Consider the following 19,494-nt stretch of genomic DNA (forward strand, 5'->3'; position numbering starts at 1 on the left):
TTCTTAAATGATCTTTTCCTTTGATCTTTTAACTAAAGTCGGACGTTACGTCGAACTTTGTGCATTAGTCGGACTCGATTCGATTTGACCATTAGGTTCGGAATAATATGTATCTTCGTTGTCATTACCGAAACAAAGGTAATGATGGAAATGAACAAAATAGCTCGACTACTTAGAAACTTAGTAACCTCGTGACTTTCCTTGATCCAAGTGTGAGCCCTATGCTTCCGGTAGTATAGGCCTCTACTATCTTTCACACCTACTCATACTCGTCTCAAGTATTGTCTTGCAGACCCCAAGTTACCATACAAAAAGATCAGACAAAAACTTAACACATTGGGTCATATAACATAATTAAGGATTATATTACTTCTTGAGAATGATTACAAGATTTATTTATGCCCATTACATCACTTAATACTAATTATTTATCTTTTTCATCTCCCAAACTATGTATAAGCCGCTTTCTATTCTCGACCTATTGTTGTTTTGTCAAGGATCATATGATATGCCCTGGCCTTTGGCTTTGGTGGCACATTCTGTCTTGTTGCTTCATTCATCTTTGGGAAATTCGTTGAAATATGCCCACTATCTCCACATTCATAATACTTTTTGTTATCAAATGTGCAATCTCTGGAATAGTGACCCATCCTTCCACATTTATAGAAGGTCACATCTCCTTTGCATCTTCCTAAGTGCTTCTTCTTGCACTTTTCTCACCACCTGCCTTCACTGCTACGTCCAAAACTCTTATAATTGGGATCCGTTTTCGAGAATCTTCTTTTCTTATTAGACTGTGAAGACCCTTCAAGCTTCTTTTTCTCTCTCTTTTCCCAGATTGCTTCAAATATTTTTCTTTTATTTGGGTATCTATGTTGTTGGTTGCCTAGATGGTTGTTTTCAGAGTAGTCACTAGTTTCACCGTTGGACCAAAATCTGTCACTAGTCCATTAGCAAACTTATTCACCTTGGAAAGTTCAGTATGAACTAGGTAGGGTACTAGCTTCATCTTCTTAGTAAAAGCTATTGCATACTTGTTGACACTCATCTTTCCTTTCTTCAAGTTCTGGAATTCATTGTTGATTTCCAGAAGATCTTGCTCAACGCAGTATTACATCTTTAATTCTTCCAGAAGGTTTTCCCATGAAATCTCTTTTGCTTCTCCCTTTGGCATGGATTCAACTTAGTAACTTCCACCAACTTAATACTCTGATCTTCAGTTTTTTGACCGCTAAGATGGTCTTCTGTCAGTCACTGCAGTCGTAACTCTTAAACACCATTTCCATCTCTAAGACCCAGTCTAGAACTTCTATTGGTGTTGGGCTTCCAAAAAGACTTGGTGGCTTGGCAACCATGAAGTCCTTATACTTACATACATCTTGCCCATCCCTTATGTCTGGATTGTTTCTCCTAATCAATTAGGGTTCAGCTTGACTAACGGTCTGACTGTAGTTTCCTTCTTCTGATTGCTCCTCATTGAGCTCTGGCTGTACAACAGGTGCAGTGGGTTCTCTCCCAATATCATGAATTAGTCATTTCATCTCTTCTCTTTGTTCTGGCATCATGACACACATCATTTCTTGGACTCCTGTTGCTGTGAGGGTTTCAATTACTGGCACTACTTCAGGTGCATGCTCGATTACATGGGGTTCAGGCTGACAGTTTCCGTTACTCGGAAAAGTTCCATGTCAGTTCTAATACCGTAATTAAAGGTTTAGAAATCTGAACACATAAAATTTCCTAATTCTAGGTCGGTAACAGACCTTATATCTAATAATCACAACATAGATAGGCGATCTAAGGCATCTTATAGCTACAACATGCATAAGTCATTTAGAACATAAAGCAAATTAGGCATCTTATCCTAAAGTAAGCTAGTGCTCGTGTATAAGTGTACTACGTAAAATATAATAAACACACATCTCACGATCATCGCTTAGCATTCTAAGTTTAAGTCTAGAAATAAATCCTTACACTTAGTTTGCTTAAACTAATGATATGATACCAACTGTGACATCCCCAAATTTACGGTTATTTAAAAAAAATTATTTATGCTTATTTTGAAACAGAGTATTTCTTTTGTTGCGGAATTGGTCCTAAAAAATTATATTATTTCAATGAAAGATAATATTAACATTAAACATTTCCGAAGAAATGTTCGATATTGATATCTTTTCAAAACTTGGGATGTCATAACTGATACAAAACATAAGCATAAGCAGACCTTACATTTATTTACACTAATGATCTACATTTCCTTTAATCTCTCAGTGTAATGTATCTTCGCATCGATACCTGTGATACAAATAAATTGAGTGGGTCAGGTTCGAAAACCTGGTGAGATACATAGGGTTTTCAACCCATAATAATATAAGTTAATTTGTTTATTCACATATTTCAAGTCAAACAATTAACCCAATTTACCCATCCCCGTTTTCTTTATTTATTTTTTCCCTAAGCGTTTAACCTAAGGGTCATCGCCTACATCGCATTTACTTGTCATTTCCTACATCACATTTCCTTATATGTTTATTGCTAAGGACATTTCGTAAGGATCATCGCCTACGTTGCATAGACAGTATTGTTTCAGGGATTTTCCCCAATACGTGTTAATATAGGGTTTAGAGTATCATCACATGAATACGTATAGTTACTATATCGCCTAAACTCGTAGTTTGTTACCTACAGGTTATGAGCCTGCCGATGTTTCCATTTGACTGTTTAGATTAGTCTGTGGTCGCCATCTATACTCTGGTAGATGACTACATCGCAACATTGCAAGTCAACGTCACGACATCTCCTAGTCACTCCTATTTACCATTACCTATTTATCATCACATATCTATCATCTCTTATCTACTATCACCTATTACTACCCACTACATATTTATAAGTGTATAATACATATATGATTAAATTAGTTAAATATCATCTCATAATATTTTATCTAACAATAAAATTTTCGACACGGATTATAAGAACATCAAGCATGTAATTATCTAGATACTTTATATCTATGTGTAAGATGAAGGTAACTATACACTCACTTGTTAAAGTAATGATTCGAAATTCAGACAGCACTTCGCTTCAAGCACTTATCCTATCCTTTGCGTGACCCAGTATCATTATTACTAAGTCTTAGTCTAACGATTCTAATGATAGTTTAGACCAATCAATCATTCCAATGAATATTGATAGTTCTATCAAATAAGGATCAGCCATGCAGGACAGTTGGGAGGCAAGACCATTTCGGCATGTAGCCTTTCTGAAATCCAACAACCAAGCCAATATGACCATTCTAGTCACCTCTCCCATAAGTAGATCAATCAGTATTATAACTTGGAGTTACTGATAGTTCTTAATTATAGGTTCATAATAACGACCATGACTATAATTAAAAGTTACACTTATCATAAACTAAGTGTAGCTTAATCTTACAGAGGTTCTTGATGAAAACTGGGAACTAAGCAAGCATACCATTGACTCAGATCTCCTACTCGAAGGTTACAACTAACTGAGCACTCAGGGGTGTCGCAGAGCTTCTCTGTAGACTAGAAACTCAAGGAAAAAGGGTCTACATGAGGGAGATTTGAGAGAGAGAGACGCTCTAGAGGCTGAATGTTAGGAGCTTATATGACAGGGACTATTTATAGGCGATTTTTCCAGATACGCCACGTGTTGGGTTTTGTATACTACAACATCGTATGGTGCACATACAACCCTAAAAGCTTTGGATCTATGTTTTCTCTAATTATACATGCAATATTGTTTCCAAAGCTTGAAGCCTACAACTAGCATACAATTGATATAAATAACATAGAATTGAGTTATAGAGTTACCTCTTTGTTGTAGCTTGTAGTTTTGGTCTTTAAGAACTTAGCGCCCCAAGTGTGATGCCTCAAACGGTTCACAACACACCTTGGACAAAGGAGAACTTGAGAGAGAGGCTACTTAGCACACAAAATCGTCCATCACTCTTCTTCGAATGCATGGGGATGATTTTGGTGACTATGAGTTCCTTTTATAGTGTAGCAAAGACTAGGGTTACATCCATGCAAACCCTAATGCACCATGACCTTTCATATTACTTAGGCTCCATGGGTTAAACCTCCATGGACTATCCATGGACTACCATATTGGTTTAGCCCATCCTAAATAACAATTGGCCCACACTATAAGAATCATTGATTTACCAAATCAATCCCCATATATTTAATTAGTCTCTTTTGATCACTAAATTAATTCTTGATCAATACTAATTAAATAATATGATTTCATATTAATATATTAGAACTTATAATATATTAATAAATCATAAGTAACCTCTTACTCAAGTATCCATCCTATCAAATTGTCCTAGTGATATGCAACCCGAAATGGACCATGCTACTCTCGAGTCAAGTACATACCAATTATAGTTATGGTCTTAGACACCTAATCCAATAGTCTCCCACTTGGATAAGTCTAATAACTATTATTGCAAGTACGACTCTAAAATCTCGACTAGCAATCGTAGCTCTTAAAAGCCACTGTCGAATTCTGACCTAGTCAATGACGCGTCCATTAGATAAGGGATCATATATATTCCTCCATTCTAGATATCATATGGACATGAGACATGGATTATAATCATTCTCCCTGTCCATTTGTTGTTTCCCGATTTTCGATTTATGATGACCGACTAATTGAACAAATCAAATCAGTCCAGGCTTGGCCAAGCGCTTAGGTTTGTCATCACTAAATCATCGAGGGCCCCACAAATATCACTTTTATCCCTCTAAGGGTAAAAGGAATGGATAAAATTCGACTCAAATGCTTGCTTGTACTTACTCATCAAATCACACACAACAATATGTTTTATAACACCAAGTTATTGGTGTGTTTACATATGTCAATATGCAACCGACTTCTAAACTACAACTCACATGTCTTGGTTTCAAGAATATAAGATATTATCTTCTCACAATCACTCGTGATAAAATCCATGAAGTGATTCAGATGAGCGTGGGTTTAATCCAATACTCGAATCTTATTCCAGAAGTACTCATGAACACTGCAACAAACTTGTGCTATGCCTAAAAGCCTTTAGACAAATCTACAGACCCATTCATGACAGTCTTGCCTCAATAACTACTTCCAAAGTATGATCGACTATGGACGGTTTGAATAACCTAGTTATTCGGGAAGTCAAAACATGCAAATTGAAACACAAGAATAATCGAATCAAATATGGTCTCAGAACTTATGAATATAAATAAAACACCTTTTATTTAATCACCATATTGATTACACATTATGCATTGTATAATGTTTCGACTAGTCAACTTAATACTTGAATTAAAACAATAGTTATCCCATGCTCCAAGCATGCACACTATGTTTGCTTATGGTCATTTCTTTGTGAAATATATCAATTCAACACATCTTCAATGAAACTCATTTCACAATTCCAAATCCTTATCGTAAATATAAGAATACCAAATTCTTGCCATTTACTGTGATCTGTTAGATTCTAAACTTATATGCAATAATCCTCTTGTAATGACTATGCACAAAAGTCACAGAGACTTGGAAACAGACATTACAAAGTATTCCAATGGAGAGAAATTCCATGGAAATGAAGTCTCACATTCAAAGTGTATTCCTTTGAACATCCTTCTTGCAATAAGTTTTCTAATCTTACACAGATTTAATGAAAAAGACTTCCACCTATGGAAACATTTCCATATTCCCATTTTGACTATCACTTCTGAACAAGAGTTGCCTCTTTTCAGAGTGTGTCAATACTGTCCTTCCAAAATTTACACTATACTTCCAACTGTCCATGAGCAACCAATCTTTGGTAAACCTCAGATTGTCCTCGACAATTGCTTAATAAATTTTAGTCATATCCAATTCTGATCAATTTTCCCTCTTAATGCCCTAGGCATTTGGAAATTTCAGAACACATAAATATTATAGCATATGCAATCGATCCTATATCCGAAGCAGATGGGATACGATACATAATGTCTCACATAAAGACGTGATACTTTACCAGTCTCTTGCTATAATATTTCCACATATAGAATTTTCTTATGTTGAATCATTTCAACATAACATCCATATATGTTCTTGACTAAATTTGATTAAAATCTCAATCTAATCTTTTAGATTTGAAATGAAGTATAAATGAAGTAAAATTTCCTCTCCCTTAATTATAGCAAAACAGCTTTTCAAACCCTGCAAGTTTGTGAATTGAAACTTTTGTTTTCTATAATTAACATTGCTAACTTGCAACACTTACAATAATAATTATGCTACCACTAGCATAATAATTATTTCTTTATCAGCATAACACTTATGCTCCCACTAGCTTTGACATGTATCCAGAAAACAGCTGGACTTCTAGACATCAATACTTATTGACCTCCTTACTAAAGTTTAGATTTCTGATACGAGATGCATCGATAAGACTTTATCTAGGCTTCTCAAACTCATACACCTTTCCTTAGACAGGTTACATCTGTGTCTAAACAATTTTAGAACTTACAGCAATAAGTCTCAAATGTTTAGACCTTTTGCCATTTCTCACAATTCGAACTATGAAGAGGGATGTTGTAATCATAATCGAATTTGAGAATATAAATATCACAATTTCTATCTCCTTAAAATATACTTAGTCAAAGCGTTTCCTAACAATCATTTTCATGAATTGGAGAGAAACCTTATGACACTTAGATTTTATGGTGTATGTGTTCCTATCCATGTGAATTTGTCATAACCATAATCACAAGAGAATGTTAGTGACAAATCCAAACTCATATAGACTAAACTTGTTCAATCTTAATTTCTTGCCACTTGGTAGCACAAGGGCCTACCATGTCTTCCAAGTTGTTAAGCAGCTCACCCATACTGATCAATTAAACTTTCATTGATCTAGGTGCTTTGCCTCATGCAAACAATTGAGAACTCATAGAACTCACATGCATAGTCAATCAACTGGAATGGGCACAGAAACAAGAATATGTCAACACGATAGGTTACAAACCTCAAGTCGTGTGCTAGTGATTAACAACAGGTTTACTCTTGATTAGTTCTTGAAACTTTTCAATATCTTTAAGACTCCCACTGACCTCTTGAGATATAAGATTCACTTTGTCAAGAAACCTTACTTGACAAACAAATATTCAAGAGTTAGTGCGGGTTATTATCAAGATAAACACTTTACTCAATTGGTCATAGTTGGTCTTTGTCTTATCTAAGACATCACAACTTACCAATTTCAAATGTACAAGAGTAGAAAACATTTTACTCTACATTTGATAAGTGTTCTAACCCTTTCTTAATATTATGTCACTCAAGGCTCGATCTTGGAGTGTTACTCTAAGACTCAATTTTGGAACGAAGTATGATTCGTCTTCTTGATTTAACCATTTCAACAATTCACGACTCCTCTTCTTAGCCATACAAATACACTAAGAAATCCTTAGAGGATCAATTGTGATATGGTTTTTCATAATCATTAAGATGACTATAAAACACGATACTAAAGTACTCGCCCATCTTTTCAGATTGGAGAAACTTTTATCTTTTTGCCTAATTTGATTATTTTCATTCTTTCTGCCATACATTGAAAATTTTCCAATGTTTCAGAATTATACTTAATCTTGTAAGCATAACCATACTTACTAACTTTTAGTAAATCATAACGAATATTTTTATCGTTCTTTGTGGTGGACCTGACCAGCACACATCCAAGTGTACCTGATCCCCTAGTCCTTCACTTGACTCACATATACATGTGAACAAGGAATTAGTCTTAATTTCCCAAAGATGAAGGTTCTCATTCATCACACAGTACAACTTGTATGATTCCAAGTTTCTATCCAACTGAAACTCGGGTGATGAGAATCCTTCCTTATTTGGTAAATTTTGACACTACCACAAACGAAAGAATCAAATCCATTTTCCAATATTGCTATCAATGGAAACATATAAACAACAATTTTCACAAATGCCATTGTAAGGAAACTTAAAATAAAATAAAATCAAAAAATTTTCTTAATTTATAAAAGTGCGGAAAACTTGTCCTTACAACGCAAATACAAATGAAAACTATGTTGTTATCTATTCCTAAGCAATCTATTATAACTCTTAAGTAGCAGCTCAAAATTCTGATCATCGAATCATGCGATAGAAATCCATCCCTTCACGATCAGAGTCAACTTACTCTTCCTTTAAGCTTCCTTTCTTTTCTTCGATCCTACAAAACATCAAAATGTAATTACATTACATCATGTATAAAGAATCTCCAAATAGAAACTTAATAGAGTTAGATAGTGGACTCACCTGAAGTAGAGTCAAACATTTTGACTTTACCATCCTTGCAATCTTTCAGGTAAATATGGCAGCTTCGCAACCAGTGCCCCTTCTCTTGGCAATAGAAACATATGGACTATATGGGAATGGTACACGGGACTATCTCAAACTTAGCCTTTCTCTTTACCATTTGGTCAAATGACTGGACCATGGCCGATCCATTTTCATTGGGAACAAAAAGCTTTTCTGGACTTCCAATGTTTCCATTGTCAATGTCCATGGAAGTTTGGGAAGTAGATCTTCCAATCAAATTTGCTTTACCAGTGCGCCAAATCATTGCTGATTGAGCCGCAATTAGGAAATAGGTAACATCGATAAGGGTTATGTCATGGTCTTTAATATAGTAGTCCTTAATGAACTCACTATATAACTTAGGGAATGACTAAAGAACCAAGTCAACATCCATCTTCCTTGAGACATCGACTCCTAACATTCCCAGCCTGTCAATGTGTGACTTCATCTCCAAGACATGTGCACACATAGACCTTCCATCTTGGTGTTTGCTACCCAATAGGGCTTGAGTGACCTTGAACTTTTCAAGTCTTTGAACTTGTAGGTTAAGGAGAATTATTGGAGGAGGTGGAGGAAGTGAAGCATGATTTCCATTTCCACGATCAAATCGTGGAACATCATCTTCAAGAGGAAAGCTTATTCCAAAAGATTTGGGAAGACCATAGCTGTCTGAACTAGACGTCTACAAGGGAGAAATTCAAGTTAGTTGATTTAAGTCCTTAATATAACACCCAAATGAAATATTAAGGCTAGGACCCAACACAATATTTTACAATTCGGAAGAGGGATGCCGTAATCCAATTAGAAAATATTTGAAGGTAGGTAAATGACGATTTACCAATTTCCACCATGAAAAATGAAATTGATTATTAAGTTTTAATTGGATTGAAATTCCTAGATCCTTTGAGATTCATTAAACTTTTCAATGGTATGTTTAAATCTCGATTATGCCCTTCAAGTTTGTGATTGGGATGCCGAGGATCACAAACAAGGTGTGAATAACCATGCAAATTAGCTTGGTACACTTAATGTCACAAATCACCTAATCAATGTGTTGGTTAACCAAACACGCTCCATTGATCTATGATTAACATCAAGCTACCCTTTGTCATGCACTGTTAGTCCCAGATTAGTGTGCCGATTAACCACACAAGCTCCACTAACGACTTAACAAGGTGCAAAGTGCAATTTCATGGGATAACACCATATTCACATTTTTCCTAAAGTAACTAAGATTGAGAATTTAATAAAAGTTTAGTTACTTTATAATTATCATTATACTTATAATGAGAATTAGTGTCGTATCCTACCCGTTCGGCTAACGACCCTCCACAAGTCAAGGAAGCGGTGGGTGAGAGTGGACACCCATTAAACCACCATTTTATAGGCAGTAACCTTATACCCCCTTATAGACCGGCTTCGTGAATGAGGCCTACTAACGGTAAGACTGACTTGTCTTATACATATATATAATTATTAAACTTTTAATATTATAATAGTATAAGGGTGTATTTTAAACTTTTAAAATACTAGATGGTTTAATCTGATAATAAATTATACTCTTAATTTAATTAAACTTAAACCATGTCATTATGGAATTATTAATCTCTTTTAATTAAACACTTTAATTAATTTAATAAAGTCCATAAGGTGTAATTTGAACTATTCAAAAACATCAAGGTTCTAAATAAAAAATTCAAAATTAAAAACTATTTAATAATTTTTTTTTAATTTATGAACTCAAGAGTTACACCTTTTAATTACAAGAGTTTCTTAAATTGAGACTTTTCAAATACCAAAACTTGAGGGCAAGTTTTGTAACTCTTGAAAACTTTTCATTTCCATAACTTATGAGTTTAATGGTTTTAAAGCATGAGGTTTTTCATTTTCCATAACTTGAGGACAAGTTATGGAATTCTTTAAAAAAAACATTTAGATAGATTATTTAACAATAAAAAATTATCATATAGTTTATCTTTGATCTAGCTAAACTCATAAAGCAAGATAATATCAAATCAAAAATTTACAAGTAATTTTGTTTATCATATAAACCAACAATTATCTTAAAATTTTGACAATTATCTTTTAATTAAGATGAGGATAATTATTTACATAACATAAAAATCAAATTTTTATCAACAAAACATTTTATAGTAATTATCCAAATCCAAATTAAGCCAAGAAATACGAAATCTTCCATCAGGTCCATCAACACCTCGTGGTAACTTTTACCACCTCGTGGTGATCATGCAGATTCCAAAAAAAAAACGATTTTTCAGCTTTGAAAAATAACCAAGCATCAAATATAATAGAAAACAACCCATGGCTCTGATACCACTGTTGGGTTTTGTATACTACAACATCCTATGGTGCACATACAACCCTAAAAGCTTTGGATCTATGTTTTCTCTAATTATACATGCAATATTGTTTCAAAAGCTTGAAGCCTACAACTAGCATACCGTTGATATAAATAACATAGAATTGAGTTATAGAGTTACCTCTTTGTTGTAGCTTGTAGTTTTGGCCTTTAAGAACTTGGCACCCCAAGTGTGATGCCTCAAACGGTTCACAACACACCTTGGACAAAGGAGAACTTGAGAGAGAGGCTACTTAGCACACAAAAGCGTCCATCACTCTTTTTCGAATGCATGGGGACGATTTTGGTGACTATGGGTTCCTTTTATAGTGTGGCAAAGACTAGGGTTACATCCATGCAACCCCTAATGCACCATGACCTTTCATATTACTTAGGCTCCATGGGTTAAACCTCCATGGACTACCATATTGGTTTAGCCCATCCTAAATAACAATTAGTCCACACTATAAGAATCATTGATTTATCAAATCAATCCCCATATATTTAATTAGTCTCTTTTGATCACTAAATTAATTTCAAATTAATATTATTGATCAATACTAATTAAATAATATGATTTCATATTAATATATTAGAACTTATAATATATTAATAAATCATAAGTAACCTCTTACTCAAGTATCCATCCTATCAAATTGTTCTGCTGATATGCAACCCGAAATGGATCATGCTACTCTCGGGTCAAGTACATACCAATTATAGTTATGAGCTTAGACACCTAATCCAACACCACATACATATGGGGTGTGCGCCGTGCGCTTCTGCGAGGTGGCTCTCCCCGGCTCGTGCCACGTGTCGCGATATCGGTGGTCCACATACGCCTCTTCTAGAAGGTGTCGCGTGTCACATTCCTATGGTGTCATGTGTCACAACCTTGTGGAGCCACGTCACCATGTCTCTCAGAAAGTTTAGCCGCCGACATTGCCATCTGGCGCTTTCTCGCGGTGCTACATCATCGCGCGCGCCACACACCTCGCGCTCTTGATTTTCTAGATTTTTAAAATGGCGTAACTTCTTCAAACGAGCTCTGTGTTTGACATTCTTTATATCCCCGGAAAGCTCTCGACGAGATCTACAACTTTCTTTTAGACCTCAACATCTAATTATTAGTTTATCAAAAATATATATTTTTGATAGGCTTAGGGTGTTAGAAATCGCTGTAAAAAGTGTAACTCCTACATACGGACTCCGCTCTTGATGTTCTCTATATCAACGGACTCCTATTGACGAGATCTTCAATTGTCGTTTAGATTATTTTTCCTAATAACCTACAGTTCCAGAATTCGATTTTTCTGTCTGCACTGAAATTTCGAAAAATCAAAACTTACTCTTACAAAGTCATATTTGAAAAATGCAATCCATGTATGGATGTCCACTTTTGCCTATATAATCGGCCCATAATACATCTAAAAATCCAAACCAATTGAAAATCGAATTAGTTTAAAAACCAATCTTGTGCACTTCTAGAAACAGAATAGTAGTTGATTAACTACTAATATTACTTATTTTGATTGGTAAGATGCTAAATGTGAAAAATATCATTTGCAATATGAAAATAAAAAGATTATGCCCCTAATTCCTTCAAAATGTATGTACTTCACAAGCTTTTATTTCCATTCCTAATAATATCCTGATGATTTTTATGAATTGTTATATAATCTTGCAACATACTATGTGTCTATGTTATATATGTAATTGTCACGTACATTGAGACTGAAAACTATCTGTGTTGGTCAAACGGAAAAGAAAAAATAATAACCGTGAAGTAAGGACTGAAATTACAAAACAAAAATCTTTTTTGGACCTGAAAAACTAAAAATGCAAACCTAATGGTACCAATTTGTAATTTATTCTATAATTAGTAAGGTCGACGTAATCAAATTATCAAATTTTGAAATGCCCCATCATACATACCGTGGTTCCCGGGAAATTCCAAAGGTAGCCGCAATTCTGCCGTCACCATCATCCTTTATGTTCCCTCGTCATCCCACCTTAATTGTCCTTCGCCACCGTGCAACCACCATCATTCATCATCCTCACCCAATATATAATACTATATATATCTAACCGATTCACTTCCTCAATTTGCTGCAATCAAACACCCAAACAATGGCTCTCTCCATCTTCTTCGCTTTTCTTTTCATCTCTCCTTCGTTTTCAGCTTTTGTTGCTCCAATAACAAAACGTCATGTCCAGACGACTCCGTTTTACATACTAAAGCTTCACCTCAAAACCCCTCTGCAACCCACCGATTTGTTGCTTCACGTCGGCGCCACCTTCACCGCCGTAGACTGTACCCGTAACTACACATCCACCACTTTTCACCCCGTTCCCTGCAACTCCTCTCTTTGCCACTCCCTCCAATCCAACTGCGATATCAACACCGGGAAGACCGTGGATCCCGGTGGCTGTGTCATTCTACCTCACAACTCGTTCGCCCATGTTGACTCGCTCGCTTTACCGACCACCAACGGGCGGAACCCGGGTCAACTCGGCGTGTTCCACGACTTCGTTTTCACTTGCTCCGACGAGTCGTCACGGTTACTGCAAGGTCATGCTAAAAAAGAGGTTACCGGTTTAGCAGGTTTCGGGTTTTCCAAGTTTTCACTCCCAGCTCAGGTTAGCACCGCCGCAGCCTCGTCGGTGTTTGCACTGTGCCTTTCCGGCTCGCCGTCGGCTCCCGGCGTCGCGTTCTTCGACCTGATCAAACCTTACTATTTCTTGCCGGGAATTGACGTCTCCGAGCATCTCAACTACACACCAATCTTCTCATACCCTGTCGAAATCACCACCAGAAAAACCAACACCAAACGCTACGAAGATCCTTATTTCATCGGAGTTAAGTCAATCAACGTCAACGGTAAACCGATAGTAATCAACCAGAAACTTCTTTCAGTCGACAAAAACGGCAACGGTGGGACAAAGATCAGCACAACGAATCCATACACCGTGTTAGAGAGATCAATCTTCACTGCTTTCATCGAAGCATTCACGAACGAATCATCTATAATGAAGTTGAAATCAACCAAACCTATCAAGCCATTCAAGATATGTTACGAAGCGAACAATGTCTTAGAGACCCATTTGGGGCCAAACGTACCCGCAATTGACCTTGTGATGCAGAATGATGTAATTTGGAGGGTTTGGGGGAAGAACTCGATGGTGAGGATTGTAGAGGAGGGTGTGGACGTATGGTGTTTAGCCATTGTTGATGGAGGTGTTCGACCCACTTCGTCAATGGTGATCGGAGGGCATCAATTGGAGGACAATTTGCTGCAATTTGATTTACGGGCAAAAAGATTAGGGTTTAGTTCTTCACTTTTGCAACACAAGACAATGTGTGCTAATTTCAATTTCACTACCATCTAACTCTTTTTAATTATTAGTCTAATGACCATTTTATTTATAAATAAAAAAATATTTTAAGATTTCAAGAACAAAAATTTGGTTTAGTACCTATTTTAGTATTTTGAGTTCGGATAGATTTGTATCAATTTCGTCATGTAGCTTATCGAATATTATAATTTTAGTCGAAGTTTTTGATTTGTTTCAAATTTGTCTCTATGATTTTCAATTTTTGCATAATCGGCCCCCCTCCCATTGAAAAGTTTGTATAAATTTTGTGAGCACGTTATCAAACTTTACGATGATATATATTTATGAAAAACTACACACAATGATATTGAAAAGTTGTATGTTGCACATCAAGAGAAATATGGTTTTTTCGGAATGATAGGGAGAATCGATTGGGTACCTTTGGTTCAATCTTTGTGTGCATTCCCACAACATCAAAGTTCCAACTTTGTATGCATTTAAACATGTATCGCAAACTTGTGGTTTTTCTTAGTGGTATTTCGATAGAAATTGATGAGTTATGTTCATCTATGGTAGATGATGACAACAAACTGTTGAAAGATGGTAGTATGGATGCCATAGTAGATTGAGCAACATTTCCTTGTTCCTGCCATTATCATTGATTGTAATATCATCGAACCTTGTGTCTTCTCTGGTCCATGTCAAATCTTCGCCAAACCTTACTTCTAACTGATAATGACATTCATGTTGATTGGCTTATATAACTTATATGCTTTAAACTACTCAATGTATCCAACATATATGGTTTTTTTGTTCATCTAGATTTCCTCCTTTTTTATAATGAATATGTGGAAAAACCAATCATCCAAACACCCTTAAATGTGAGACTCATGGTTTGATCTCACTTCAAACTTCTTAAGGAGTGACACCAGATAGAATACGCGTATGAACACGGTTTAATAAATGCGATGCACAATTAACTATATCCGAGAAACTAATATTGGATAATTTTTTTCTTTTAAGCATACTTTTCGTTATTTCCATGATTGTTTTGTGTTTTCTTTCTGCCACCACACTTTGCAGGGGAGTGAATATCATTTTCTTTCAACAAATCTTGAAAAATCGTGTGAGTTGTATTCCCACCACAGTTTGGTCTCAAAGATTCAATGACATGATCATTTTGTTTTTCGACTCTTGATTTGAATGCTTTAAACGATTCAAATATTATTGACTTTTCTTTGTAGAAGTAAACCCATATTTTCTTTTGGAATTCCTAAGTCGAGTAGGACACAAGGAACTTCAAGTTTAGTAGGGCACAAGCAAGTTGGATTGGCCATACTTTACGAAAGTTAGTTTCCTTTTCTAATTCTATAAGTTGATAGGTTATACTATATATACATACCGAGTTCCTGGAATATATGATTAACACAATCATGTGTAATTGAGTTTTGAGTGATTTTCTTAATAAAATTGAAGATTTATTTTAGTTGTTGCTTTTGTTTTAATTATTTTGATCTTTGTTTTTTATCTTGAATCCGTATCATAGATATTAAAGATCGAAACATATAGAAAATCTCAAGGTTAAGATCCTCACCTCCTATCTTACTTGTTGAACAAGTTGGTCAACATGGGAGACGATGCAAGCAAATATAGTGCACCTCGTCAAGGGACAAAGAGGTGGGGAGAACCTCTTTACAATGCCTAATGCTCACGTCCACAAATTACATTATGTGGGCGATGAGGATAGTCTTGCGAATTCACAAGGCATGGAGCGTGATTGATCCGGATCGGAAGAGAATGCTGCGAAGGACGACTTGACATTGGGATTATTAAATAAAGCGATGCCGGAAGACTTGATCATGCAAATCGATGATCAAGAATCATCCAAAGACCTTTAGGACGCAATAAAGGTAAGACACATAGGAGCAGATCGGGTAACAAAAGCCCATTTACAAACCTTAATATCTGAGTTCTATAGGCTCAAGATGACGGAGTCCGAATCAACTGATGAATATGTCGAGAAGTTGTACGGAATAGCTTCTAAGTTAGCAACGTTGGGAGAAACGATCGAGGAAAAAAAAGTTATGAAGAAGGTTCTTAAAACCCTACATCGAACCATGTCCATACACATAGTCCCTTTTATAATCATCACCCTTATTGCAAGCCTATTGAGGTATCAAGTTCATACCTTGACTTGTAAATGCTTAGATCTTTTCATATCTTAGTTTTTATGCTTTTGGTCCCTTTTTGGGTTAGTTTGAGGAGTTGGGACGTTTTAAGAACTTATTCTTTTAGATCTGAGCTTGTTATGGACTCCTTAAGCATAATAGCGCAAGCTTTATGGGGTATTGGGTCTCATGCATGCATTAAGTCACATATTAAGTCCTTTTTTAAGCTTAAGAGCTTCATTTAGCCATGCATGAACGTAAAGTAGCAACTTTACATGATAATCCAGCTCAAGGATGTCAGATCTACGTTTTGGAGCAATGTCTTAAGGGATTAAGGGTTAAATGTAAAGGACGGATGAATAAGAGGAGTACGTTGGGCATACAAGCTAGTACGCACAACGTACAAGCCCTAAAGTATGAGCGATTAACGTACAGTTGAGTACGCCCCGCGTACTCAGTCTGATTGGGCTTTGAGTTCGGGCTATTCTATTGGGCTTAGATGCTTGGGGTCTTGTTGGGCCATTTGAATGCAAGTGTTTGGATTAGGAAAAATTAGTGGGCCTTGGGGTAAGGCTCATGTAAGGGTTTGGGCCCAATTTGGAAAATTGGGCCATGTTTGGGCCTTGGAGGTTTAGTTGGTTTTTGGGCCTTTTGGATTATGAGTTTGGGCCTTAGTTTTGGACCAAACTAGGTAAGGGGTAAAATGGTCTTTCTACCCTAAGTATGGATTGATGGTTATAGACTGGAATCCAATTATTAACTGGGTGTTATTTGATATTGATAGCTCGGGGATTTATCGGACCAGTAGCCAGGGATTATCAGTTTGATTCAGCAGTGTGAGGTGAGTTTCCCTCACCATGTTTAGCGGGTCGAAGGTACCAATGCCGACCCATGATCTGTTATGTTAGAATACTCGTTGTTTGTGGGACACTGGTATGTATGTATGCTTGTATGCTTGTTGGGCGAGGCCCGATAGTTATTTTGTATGTTGTTACCTGATATGCTTACATGAACTCTATGTGGGTAGGGCCCGTTATGCGAGATAGGGCGGGGCCCGTTATACTAATTGAGCGGGGCCCGTTATGCGAGTTAGGGCGGCGCCCGTTATACTCAGTGGGCGGGGCCCGTTACACGAGTTAGGGCGGGGCGGGCAAACACTCATTTGGGCGAGGCCCGTTATGTGTTATATGTATGCATGGTATGTGGTATCTTGGGCAAACTCACTAAGCTTTGTGCTTACGGTTTTCAGTTTATGTTTTAGGTACTTCTAGTTCCAAAGGGAAGGGCTCGGGATGATTGTAGGGCAGACACCACCTCGTTCTGCATTTTCTTGATTTACTCTGATATGTCATGATTATTGATACATTTGTTTATCTGGATTTGTATGAAAATGATTTTGGAATACTGGTTTTATTAGTTTAAAAATGAAATTTTTGGGTCTTATTTTTGGGACGTTACAAGTTGGTATCAGAGCCTTTGTTTGAGGGATTCGGACATACTATCGGGTGTGTGTGAACTCAAACTGAAGTTTTGGTAAAGTTTTTTTTCAAAAAGAAATATTCTCTTTAAGAAAAGAGTTTTTCTAATACAAGAAAGGGTGTGGTGCATGCAATCAGCCAAGCTCAAGTAAGTTTTCCCAGATTACCCATACATGTTATCTGATATGATTTGATCTTTGAATCTGTGAATTACATGCTAGTTAAGGCTAAGGATCTGCTCAATTTTTGCATGATAGAATGCTAGGATACATGCCTTTGTATGCCTATTATATGAGCTTATAGACTTGCATGCTAGTACTGATCAGTCAGTGATAGGGTGGCCTGATTAGGTGATGCTTGATTCTGGTTACTTGATGCTCAAATTCTACTTGCTTTATGCTTTTAGGAGTTCTTACTAACTTCAGCTAACTAGTAAGGGAATATGCTAAGTTACATATCATGGGAACTAAATAATTTTAGAAGGTTAGGTTTTAACTCTATTGCGCAGCTCTCGTCTGAGTCCAACCATTGTAGTGTGAGACCTTTCATTCGAAGAATTATCTGGTTTTAGTGATATGTAATTGTATTTGTGAGCTAGTTAGAGGGAGTTAGCCGGATTTCATTCTGCAGCTGATGGTAGAGAGTGGTATGGAGTTTTCCCTAGGAAAACCTAGGATGAGATCTACTGCTGGGAGTCTTATCTGTGAGGGGAAGTTGTATGGATATAAAGTTACTTGGTGGAGTTAAGGCAATCTTTGAGGAAAGTATGGATAGATGTGGAAGGTAGTATGGGCATGTACTACTGGAAGCATAGGATCTATACTCGATCCAAGGAGAGCTGCAATGAAACTACGAAGCTTGTGGAGTTGGGATCCCTCGATATATATATATATATATATATATATATATATATATATATATATATATATATATATATATATATATATATATATCCTGATGCGTATTCCGATGGTTTATATGGTCTATTTTCATTATAGTGACATTGCGAGGAAAACCTATTGGCAGTTATGGTGCTGGTGAGGGCTCGGGATCAGGTTCTGGAGTCGGGCAGCTAGATGATCAGACGGGGGAGTTCATTACGTCTGAGGTTACACACTGCATTCTCGAGCAGACTCTTGTGATCTTCGGTACGATCAAGGAGGGTATTGTGGAGTTACTAGAGGATCATTTGGGTTCTTTCTGTACTAAGATGATGGCCTTGATGGGGGAGTTCTCCTTTTCCTTCAAGGAATTCCAGTCATGTGGAGCTCCTGATTCTCACGGGGCAAGGGACCCGATAGCGAGTCGGAGGTGGTTAGCGGACGTTGTTAACACCTTCTGCACCAGTACTTGCCCTGATGAGGAAAAGGTTAGGCTTGCCTCTTGTCTTTTGAAGGACAGGGCACGAGATTGGTGGGAGGAGGTTGGGCGCACATTGGGTGATGATGTTGTTGATTCGATGACCTGGGATGATTTTGTGACCAAGGTTCATGGCTGAGTTTGCACCGGTGATTGAGGTACAGAAGTTGGCGCGAGAGTTTCAGGATCTTCTCCAGACTACTGAGACGGTGGCAGAGATCACCGCTATATTCCGGGAGAGGGCACTTCTGGTTCCGCAATATGTGGCAGACGAGGAAATGAAGAAGGCCCGGTATCATGAGATGTTGAGGAGTGACATTCGGCAGTTTGTGAGCCGATCCACCTGCAAGACGCTGGAGGATATGATAGCACGAGCTAGGGAGAGGAAGATTGATCTGGAAATAGAGAAGAAGATGAAGCC

The 19,494-nt window shown here is 36.8% G+C and overlaps 1 pseudogene; it reads left to right on the forward strand.

Annotated features, from left to right (window-relative positions):
* Positions 1-12,817: 12,817 nt before the first annotated feature.
* LOC145133630 (putative aspartic proteinase GIP1 pseudogene) lies at positions 12,818-14,201 on the forward strand (annotated as a pseudogene).
* Positions 14,202-19,494: the final 5,293 nt, after the last annotated feature.

Source organism: Lactuca virosa, chromosome 8, assembly GCF_052849685.1.
Source record: "Lactuca virosa cultivar CGN04683 chromosome 8, Lactuca_virosa_CGN04683_v6, whole genome shotgun sequence".
NCBI lineage: Eukaryota > Viridiplantae > Streptophyta > Magnoliopsida > Asterales > Asteraceae > Lactuca > Lactuca virosa.